Raw genomic sequence first — 10,168 nt, 5'->3', positions numbered from 1 at the left:
TTAGGGGAAAAAATATTTCCATGTGAAAAAAATGAACGTAGAAATATTTAAAGCAAAAAACGAAGGCGAAAAATTATTTTAATGCTGAAAAACACGAATGCGAAAAAAACCCACTTTATTGCAAGAAAACGAACGCAAAAAAAAACCTTCACGCAAAAAAAAATAAAAACGTTAACGCGGAAAAAAAAAAAGATAGTAATACCAAAGCGCAAAAAAAAAAAAAAAAAAAAAAAATTAAAATAAACCCCAAAACAACAACAACAACAACCAAATCAGCCGCACGATCGCAGTTACTTACCGGAGGGGCGTTCCACGCGCGGGGCGAGCGCGGTCCCGCCGGCGCGGGGCGGCCCTGGCGGGGTGCGCAGCGTGCTCCTGCCGGTGCCCGTGCACTGCCCATGCACCGGCTGCTCCTGCAGCAAAGGGAACCGGAGGGGGGGGGGGGGAGGGAGGGGGGGGCGGGAAGGAGGGGGGTGGTGGGGGGGGCCGGGGGGGGGGGACCCCGCCGCGCCTCCCCGCTCACGCCGCGCACTCCGCCGGGCGACGCGCCCCGCATGCTAATGAGCGCGTGCCCCGCGCGCGCGCCCCGTGATTGGCCGCCGCGCGGCGCTCGCGCCCCAGCCGGCTAATCCCCTCCCCTCTCCTCTCCCTCCACCCCCCCCCCTCCCCTCGCGCTAGCCGCGCGTCAGCGCGCCCTCCCAATAGGCTGGCGCCCCGCCAAGGCGCCTGCCAATCAGAGGGCGGCAAGCGTTGCGACGCCGAGCGGCGGCGCCTAATTCAAGCCCGGCGGATGAATGGGAGGGAGGGAGGAGCGCGCATGCGCCGTGCGCCTGGGCGCGGGGCGGGGGCCGCGCTGCAGCGAGGGTTGCAATCGCGCCTTCGGTTGCATTGCAACCCCCCGCTGCAGCGCCGGCCGCGCCCCGCCCCCGGGCGCTGATTGGCTGGCCGCCCGCCAGCCCGCTGTCAATCACGCAGTGTAAACAAGGCGCTGATTGGCCGGCCCCCGCGAGCGGTGGTGACGCGCCCCAAGCGCGGTTTCAAGGCGGCCCCCGGAGGTCGGAGGGGGGGGAAGAGGGGGGGCGGTTTCCAGGCCCCCCGCCCCCCCCCCGCCGCTGGGCGGACCCCGAGGCCCGGGAGCGGCGCGGGGGAGATCAAAGGCGGCGGCGAGAGGGGATCGGGCCGGAGTCACCCACCGGCTCCGCCACGCTGCCGGCAGGTCCGCGGGGAGGGGGCCGGGGGGGTGTGCGGGGCTCGGGGGGCTGCAGTGCTGGGGGCGGTGTGTGCGGTGGGGGGGCTGCAGTGCTGGGGGGGGTGTGTGCAATGCTGGGGGGGTGTGCAGTGCTGGGGGGCAGCACAATTGGGGGAGTGCAGTGCTGGGGGGCTGCAGTGCTGGGGGGCAATGTGTGCAGTGCTGGGGGGGTGTGCAGTGCTGGGGGGGTGTGCAGTGCTGGGGGATTGTGCAATGGGGAGGGTGCGGTGCTGGTGGGGCCATGCTGTGCAATGTTGGGGGGCTGTGGAACGGGGGCTGTGCGATGGTGGGGGGTCGTTGAGGTGCAAGGTGAGGGGATGGATGCAGTTGGGGGGAGTTGTGCAATGTTAGGGGGTCGTGCAACGTTTTGGGGGGTGTGTGCAATACTGGGGGGCTGTGCGGTGCAATGTTGGGGGGCCTCAGCAGTGTGGGAGGGGGAGAATGCAATGCTGGGGGGCCATGCGGTGCAAACTGGGGGGGGAGGGGGGAGGCAGTGCAATACTGGGGGGCTACACAGGATAAGGGGAGCCGGGGGCTGTGCATCCCCGGGGGCCGTGCAGTGGGAAGGGGGGTGAGCAGGCGGCGGAGGGAGAGGAGCAGCGGGGAGGCTGGGGCCGGTACCGGCACCGGGAGCACCTGCCACCGCGGGTCCCCATTGGGGCACTGTAGGGTTGGTTTTTTTTTTCAAAATAAAAGGACGTAATTGATTGAAAATGCTCAAATAAATCCAAATAACTTGTAAAAGATATTAGATTACAGCGGAGCTATTCATTACGCCAGGACGACAATCAAGTTAGGAGGGTGAGCAGCCGGGGGACGCGGCACAGCCCGTGGGGACCCTCCGGCACCGCGGCCGCCCCCGCGCCCCGGCACTGCACGGACAGACCTGCGCACGCCGGGACGCACGGATGCAGCGCGCTCACGCACCCCCGGGGACGGGGCACAAGGACAGACGGCGGGGACAGACGGCTGGGGACAGACGGCCGCACCGCGGGGCACAGCCCCGGCACACGCGCTGGTGCGCAGGGACGTGCAGCTGCAGCGGGGAGCGATGCGCCAGGACACACGGATACACGGACGGAGGGACACGGGATCACACCGCGATCACGGACCTGGCGCGCGGAGGCAGCGCGTACCCAGCCCCCTCCACGGCTGCAGCGCAAAGGCTGCGGTGCCCGGGGTGAGCACGGCAGTGCCGCGGGCCCATCGCCTCCACCCGGGTGAGGACCGGGGCAGGGGCCGGGCTGCGGGAGGGGGGACACGCTGGGAGCCTCTGGGGACAGCCCCTCGCTGTCCTGCCGCCCCGGGACACCCCGTCACTGCGTGCCGCCCCCCAAAAAGCTCTTTTTCTTCCACGATGATTTTCCCTGCGGTGTTTCGAAGCCGCTGCCGGAGCACGGGCTGAGCTCTGCAGCTGGGTCCGGGGCTCCCCCTTTCCCAGGGGCACCCACAGAATCCTGCTGCGGGAAACCGGAGCTGGCCGCGTCCTGTCCGCCCGGGGAGCATCCTGCCATGGATGTGCACGGCAGCGCCGAGCCGCAGCCTACCGTCACTGCCGCACTCCGGGCAACGCGCTAAAACATCCTCCTTGGATCCGTCTCCATCTGGAAAAGCCAGGAAAGGGCTCCGGCCCGGTAAATAACATGACGGGTTAACCCGGCGCAGGGAGTCGTTGCCGAACGGGAGCGCGAGGCAAATCCCGGTGTTGGGGTCCGGTGTGCCGGCCGCCAGCAGCGCGGTGGGACGTTTTTCAGCTGTCGGTGGTGAGGGAGCACTCGGGAACAGTTTCTTACTGAAAAAAAAGAAAACAAAAAAAACGCCAAAAAAGCGGCTCTGAGGCTTTTCCTTCCCCCAGTGAGCAGCAGGGGGGAGTGGGAAGGGGCCAGGGAAACCCCCCAGTGCTGGGTGGGAAGGGGCTGAGCCGGGGGCTTGTGGAGCTGGGAGATGTGCGAGCCTTGAGCCTGCATCCCTGGGTACCGTGGGCAGACACCCTCCGTGGGTATACATCCCCCGTGGGCTTTAGCCCCCCACCATGGGCATAACCCCCCTCCCGTGGCCAGATCCCCCATGGATATGCATCCCTCGTGGGCATTAACCCCCCATCATGGGCATAACCCCCCTCCCGTGGCCAGATCCCCCATGGATATACATCCCCCATGGGCAGACCCCCCCACCATGGGCAGCCCACCCCTGCCTGGGCTCCCCAAGCGAGATTGATCAATGAATCGACCTCATCGTGGGTGCAATTAAAACCAATTTAATGACACCCCCTGCCCACCCCAGCCCTGCAACCGCCTTTGTCCGTGCCCAGGGTGGCTTCACCGGGACGGGAGACAAAGGGCGGCGGGAGGGGCCCATTGTCGGGGTCGTGCCATTGCACGCAGGGCATGGCACTGCGGTGGTGGGACCCCATCGAGGTGGCAACCTGTGCCGAGCCACCGTGGCCAGGCGCGGGGAGCGGGCATCCCGGTGCCCTGCGTGGCCCATCCCGGAGCTCTGCGGCACGGCGTGGCACTGCATGGCGCAACGTGGGCAGCTCGGCCTCCTGGCGCTCGGGGCAGGCGGGTTTCCAGCCGGCCGTGGTTTTGCCGGCGTATCGCGAGGCTACCTGGGACCAAGGGTCGTGTTTGCCGGCGCGGACGGAAAGAGGCGGCTCGGCGTTGCCGTCACCTCCGTGCCCAGCGTGGGGACACCGACCCCCTGCTCCGTGCTCCGGGGAGGATTCTCCAGGCGGGAGGCACGGGGGGGCTCGAGGAAAAAGGAAGGAACTTAACTGCCGTTAACCGTCGCATTGTGTCGGCCGCGGTCATAATCGGGTTTGGTAATGCCATTGCTGCCGCGGTGCGAAAATCCTGCTGGAAAATGTATTAGAGCAATTATCCGCCTCGCTCCGCAGCCGGGCGGAGCGTTAATATTCAATTTTGATGTGGAAGTCCTATTATGTTAATGACTTTGGTGACAAAAGTCGTTAATGGAAGACTTTTTCCTTTCTGGCGCGGCGTTAGCCGGGGTGAATACCGCCGCCGCGCCGGTGCGCGTGGCAGGATGGAATGGTGCGCGCCGTGAGGGTGGCAGGCCGGTGCTGGGGGGAGGGAGCCGGGCCCCCTCCCCTGGCTCCACACAGACCGTCGCCTCTTGGGCCCAGCATGGTGCCCACCGGTGCTGCCGGTGCACGGGGCCAGGCGGGAGGGCTGTGCTGGGGGCACGCCGGCAGCAGGGTGTGCCGGGGCCCCAAGGAGGGCGCGGGGTGGATTAGCTGCGCTGCGGCGCATCCGGCAGCGGCACTCCCTCTGCCGCAGATGCCCTCCTTTGTTCTCTCCCCGAGCCGGGGGAGATGCACCGGTGCTTCCCCGCCTGCCGGAGAGCGCGGCGGTGCCGGCCCCGGCACAGCCGGTATCCCTGCCTCCTGCTGTGACACCGGGGCTGCCCTCTTGCCTGGCTGCTGCAGTGCTGCTGCCCACGGTTTGGGCAACATCACAAGGCAGGCCTGGACGGACAGACGGCTGGCCGGCTCCTCCTCGGGCTGTGCCGGCGATGCGCGGGCAGGCGGCCCCAGAGCCGCGGCCCGAGCCCGGCCCCGCGGCAAAGCCGGCGGTGAGGGCAGCACCCCTCGCTCCAGCCATCGCCGGCCACCGCCGCGGCTCCCGGACGGCAGCGGCAGTGCCGTGGCCAGCATGAGGCTGAGCCCTCGCTGTGATGTGGCAGCATCCTGCCGCGCTGGAGGGGTTGGGACCATCAAACGCCGGAGCCGAGAGCTGCCCACGGTGGTAAAATCGACCATGACCTTCACCTTCCCAGCAAAGGGCTCATCTCGAGCAGCCGCGCTCGCTCCGGCCTGGGAGTGCCTCAACGCACCGGCTTTGCCACAAGCACGGGCCGGCCGCGGGCAGCCGTACGGCATGGGCACGTGGCCGGTCTGGCACTGGGGCGAGCTGGGAAGCGGGAAATTTTCCACCATCAAGGAGGGGCTGGTAGTTCCCAGGCACAACCCGGGGCGGGCTGGGAGGTCTGGGTGGCCCTTTTTGAGCTCCACGAAGGCTCCCGCCCGGCACAGCTCCCTGCACCCTTCCGTGCGGTGGGTGCTTGGCACAGCCGGATCCTGGCACACGGCTGCGAGTGCTGGCGCTGGGGGTCCGTGTGTGGCGCAGCTCCGGCAGTTGGGCTTTGCTGCCCGGACCCCCCCCCGACACGACGGTCCCTCCCGGACCCCGCTGCTGCCATGGCTGCTCCGGGCCAGCCCTGACCCACAGCACCGCCGGGACGGAGCCTGCAGGACCCAGCCGGGGCTGGGGCCGCCCCTCGCCACCGCCCCCCGGGCACCGCGGGCTCTCCGGGCCGGAAGGTGCGGAGCCGGTGCCCGCCGCCAGGGCAGCCTCAGCACACGGGGGCGGCCGGGCCGGGCCGAGCCTGGCTCCTCAGGGCTGCGGGGCACACTGCCGGGTGCCGGGGGTGCCCGGGGCACCGTGCCCCGGGGGCAGCACCCAGCGGCGCTGCGGGGCCCGGGGGTGCCGCGGGAGGCGCGTCACGGCCACACCCCGCCCGCGGGGCGCGGCTCCGCTTCGGTTTTCCCGGGACAGGGGGGCGCGAAGGGAGCGGCGGGGCCGGCACGTCCCGGGGCTGCTCGGTGCCCCCGGGCCCGGCGGCGGCGGCGGCTCCGCGCGCACGTGGCCGGGCCGGGCCATCGGCAGCCGCCCCGCCCCGCCCCTCCTCCCGCGCGCCCATTGGGCCGCCCTTCCCCCTCCCGCGCTCCCATTGGCCCCGGCGCCCTCCACAAACAAAGGCCGGCGCCCGCGGGGGGCTCGGCGCGCCGCCCTGATTGGCGGGGCCGCGGGGAGGGGGCGGGACGAGGTGGGGGCGGGATGAACGCGGCCAGGCCCCGCCCCCCGAGCCGCACCGGATGCCTTATAAGGGGCGGGGCGGGGCGCGCCCATTCATGCGCGCGGGGGAGAGGCGGGTCTACGGTTGGCTCTGCCCCCTCGCGGGGCGCGCCCGGGCGGGCGGGGCTCGGTCCCGCGGTGCGGCGCGGGAGGACCGGCCCGGTACGGTACGATACGGTACGGTAAGCCAAGCCAAGCCGCGGTGCGCGGGATCCGCGCGGCTCGGGCCGCGCCAGGGCTGGCGGGAGCGGAGTCCCCGGTGCCGCGGAGTCCCCGGTGCCGCGGGCACCCCCGTGCGCGTTGCACAGACACGCGTGTGCGGCTCTGCCTCCCGTGCGCGGCCACGCGTGGGTTGTGCTGGGCCGGGGGCGAGGGGCGCGGGGGGGGGGGGTCCCGGGGCTGCCGCCGGATTCGGCCCGTGCAGCCCCGCCACCCCCGGCTCGGGCTCTGCATCGCCGCAGCCCTGCGCCGCCGTGCCCACGGGGGTGGGTCGGCCCTGGGGACACCCGCCGCGCAATCCGCCCCACGGTGGGCACCGGCTGCCCCATGGCTCCTGAGCCGGGACATTGGGGTCTCGCCTCACCCCCTCCCCGGGACGGTTTGTGCGGTTCGACCCGCGCTGCTTCCCTCCTGGATAAATCGCCCGGGTAAATGGGGTCCGTCTCCTGCATTTTCCTAAGAGTGCCCATAAATTTATTTCCATTTCCAATCTGCCAGGTACTCGCATGACACACGGCGGCTTCCAGCCCGCGCCGGAGATATGGATTGAACTTTAGTCTCCGAGCAATTAAGGTGCCTGAAACTGCACTTCATTAATGGTTGTTATGCAATAAAACCGATAAAACTGCCCTTATTTGCAATATAAAAATGCAATTTGTTTTAATTTATGTTTTCAAATACTTGCCGGGTTCTTCCTGGGCTCTGCCAGGCATCTGTCTTCGGGGCAGGCCACGGCGGGGAGCGGAGCAGCCCTGGGCTGCCCCTGCAGGGAGGGGGAATACTGGGTGCTCTGGGTGCTGTGAAGGTGCAGACCCCCAGGTACACCCACCTCTGGGCTGTGGCGTGGGTGGGCTCTGCCCCGGCAGCCTGGGTAGGGGGTTCCTGTTCCTGCAGCCCCCAGGACCCTGTGCTAGGGTCCCCCAGCCTGCTGTGCCCCTCTCGCCGTGGGGAAGGGAGGGCATGGGATGTCCAGGGGCGCTCGTGGTCCTGAGGAAGAGCAGCTCTGTGCCCTGGGTGGTTTGTGGCACAGAGCCCCCAGACCCGAGGCTGCCACCGAGGTGAATTCTTGCAGAAAAACACCCATGAGCAAGGAAGGGGCAGGGGGGAGATGAACTCGGCTCTTTTCCTGGGACAACATCGCCCATGAGAGTTGCAAATCTGCCTCTGCACGGCTCTGCTCAGCACGGTGTGCAGGTGTGTGTGCACGCACAAGCATGTGTGCATGCACAGGCACCTGTGTGCACACACATGCACACCCAGCCCTGGCTGCGGCTGGACCTCCTGGGGGAGTTTTATGCATTTTCCTAAACTGGTGCAGGATCCCCAGCCGGCCCTGAGCCACCTTTTCTAATTACGGTAATTGTGGCTCCGGCAGCCTTCCGGGGCTGGTGCTCCGTGGCTCCAAATCCGGCTGGGAGGAATCTGGGCTGTGGGGCAGGGTTGGGAAGGGCTCTGGGGCTTCCCAGCAGCTCCGCTTCCCTCTCTCATGCTAACAAAATAATTGCGGAGCTGTGATGCCCTGTGCCGTGGGGCTGGAGGGCCCTGGTGCGGCAAACGCTGTCCCTGTCGCCATCCCGGTTGGCATATCCGTGTGCCGGTGGCTGGCCATGCTCTGGGGGTGCAGGGGGCTTCAGCGCTTTTCGGGGAGCTTTGTGGTGGGGAAACAGCTCTGGTGCTGCTGGGGATGGTCTGGCCATGGCCAGGACATGGACAGATGGCTGGACAGAGACCCCCTGCTCACGCTGGAGGCAGGATTTGGCCCTGGGCTGTTAGGATGGCTGAGCGGCTGAAGGCACCTGAGGAGCTGGAGAGAGCCGGGACGGGCACGGATGAGCCCCAGGAGCAGCGGTGCAGGAAAGAGGGGACGGTGCTGGGCAGGAGCTCCTGCTCCTGGGGCTGCTGGCATGGCTAAATAAATAAAACAACCCCGAGGAGGAGGCAGCAGCAAGCACGTGGGCACTGCTGCAATATCGGGCGGTTATTGCAAGCGATAAATGCGCTCGGTGGCTCGCAGGAGCCCGTTGGCCTGGCAGAGATCGCCCTTGGCAGCGCTCCCCCCATCCCGCGCCGCGGCCGGCTCCGCTTTCCTTCGTTCTAGCCCCCCCTGAATTATTTCTTCTCTTTTTCAGCCCGTCTCCTTTCCCGTTTGCCGAGCAGTGGCGGGGTGAGCCCCTGCTGATTATGGGGGGCAGGAGGTGGGTTGGCTGGGACGGGGACCCTCGTCCTCCTGCCGACACGGTGCGTGATGGTGCCGGTGAAGGGGGGTGTTGGGGGATCCCCGTGGCCTGCCCTGGCTGAGCCTGGCGCTCCAGGGGGAGATCGGGGCTCCCTGCAGCTCTGCGCAGCGCCCAGCTCAGGGGCCTGGTTGCATCCCCGCAGGACCACGCGCGGTGCAGATGGTGCCCATCTGAAGAGCGTGGCTGTCCCACGTCGCTGCAAGGGGACGCCGGCAGCTGGGCACCAGGCCACTGCAGGTGCCCGCTGGTGGGATGGGCTATTTTTGGAGGGGATGCATGTACCAACCGTGTTGCCAGGGCCCGGGACTGCGGTGGGATGGAGACCACCTGGCGCGGGCGGGGGCTGCAGGCCATGCCAGCCCCAGGTTTGCCCCAGGAAAGGGCAGCTGCCTGTCCCTGCCCACGGTGCCACGGCGAGCGGGGGCCAGCCGGTGGCACGGGGCCACGTGCGACCCGTTTATTCAGTAGCCGGGAGCTGACGGGTTGCAGGCGAGCGGCCGCAGGTGGTTTGGATTGCAGCGGTGCTGGGGACACGGCGATTGGAAACACATTGTCCTGGCAGTGCCGGCCAGCACCGCGCAGCAGCTGGGCAGCCAGTGCTGTCCCCAGCCCGTCCCAGTGACCCACACTGGTGGCTCCACTGGTGCCGGTGACTCCGTGTTGGTGCTTGTCTCAGCGGTGTGTGCTGGGGCTACCGTGCCCCTGAGATGGCACTCGCTCACCCGTGCTGGTGACAGGGTTGAGGTCCGCAGGGGTGGCAGGAGGGGGGCAGCTCCCCCAGCATCCCGTCCCATGGCACAGGGGCTCGCGGCCGGCCGGCTCTCAGCTCTCACCGGGCTCCTGGCACACAGAGGAGCCACCTGAGCCCTTTTTCTGCCAGCGCTGAGGTAGGGGCCATGTAACGCTAATTGGATCAACATGATTTCCCCTCTAACTCGCTGCAGATGTCTGCTCCGCGCGGGAGCAAGGTGCTCTCCCTTCCTTTCCCAGCCTGGCTGGCATCTGCCGTGGGCGCCCAGCGGCAGCTCTGCCCTCCCCGGCGGGTGCTGGGGCACCCATGAGTGACAGATGCCCAGCCCCAGCCACCCCCAGCCCGTGGCAGCATGCGGGTGCCAGGGCAGGGCTGTGGGGTGCTCCTGGCCCTGGGGCGTGCACATACATGCAGGGGGGTGTGCACGTGTGCACACACGTCCATGGGTTTGCACACGTGTATGGGGGGTGCCTGCACGCATGGGTGTGCGGCTGTTAGCACAGATATGTGGGTGTGCACGTGTGTTTGCACGTGTGTGCGGGGTGAGTGTGTGTGTGTTGCTCCATGCATGGGGCTGCTGGCCCCCCCCCGGCAGTGCTGGCCCCGGGGATGGCCCTGTGCGGGGGCTGGGGCCATGGTGGCTTTTGGGGGACACACGTGGGCCTCGCGACGTGTTCCTGGGGGCGTGAGGGAACCCTCACAGCACACGGGGGGTTCCCTCCTCCCCCGGGTCCTGTGCCTGGGGACTGCACCCCATGTCGGGGTGCCACATCCCATGTCCACGTACAACATCCTATGTCAGAGTGCCACATCCCATGTCCATGTAACACATCCC

Source organism: Tauraco erythrolophus, chromosome 20, assembly GCF_009769465.1.
Source record: "Tauraco erythrolophus isolate bTauEry1 chromosome 20, bTauEry1.pri, whole genome shotgun sequence".
Lineage (NCBI taxonomy): Eukaryota > Metazoa > Chordata > Aves > Musophagiformes > Musophagidae > Tauraco > Tauraco erythrolophus.
The sequence above is the reverse complement of the archived record's forward strand: the minus strand, read 5'-3'. Positions refer to the sequence as shown.